Raw genomic sequence first — 426 nt, forward strand, 5'->3', positions numbered from 1 at the left:
TAAGTTATCTTTAATTTGAAAATAGAATATTCTGTTAAATTAAACGTTTTTGTTACCATAAGGATTTAATTGAAAAAAAAATATTGGTTGAAGGACTCAATTGAAAAGAAAAAATGTATAAGAACCTAATTGAAAATTCAGTGAAATTATAAAAATCGACAGAGTAATTAAACCAATTTTTTATTATATTTTTTTGTTGTCTAACGTATCTTAATCAGACAAATATTAATCTAACGTGAATTTGAGTTTTACTTAAGAATTTGTCTATAATCAATAAATTATTATATGCACAAAATAAGATTTAAACATCCAACACTTATTTAAGAAAGTTAGTAACACTTCTCCATAATATGTGATTTTATAACTACTTTCCAACCAGGTGGATGTCAACACAACCACGATCGAGAGACAAGACTATGGTAAAGT

The sequence above is a fragment of the Arachis ipaensis genome, chromosome B09 (genome assembly GCF_000816755.2).
Source record: "Arachis ipaensis cultivar K30076 chromosome B09, Araip1.1, whole genome shotgun sequence".
In the NCBI taxonomy this organism is placed as follows: Eukaryota; Viridiplantae; Streptophyta; class Magnoliopsida; order Fabales; family Fabaceae; genus Arachis; species Arachis ipaensis.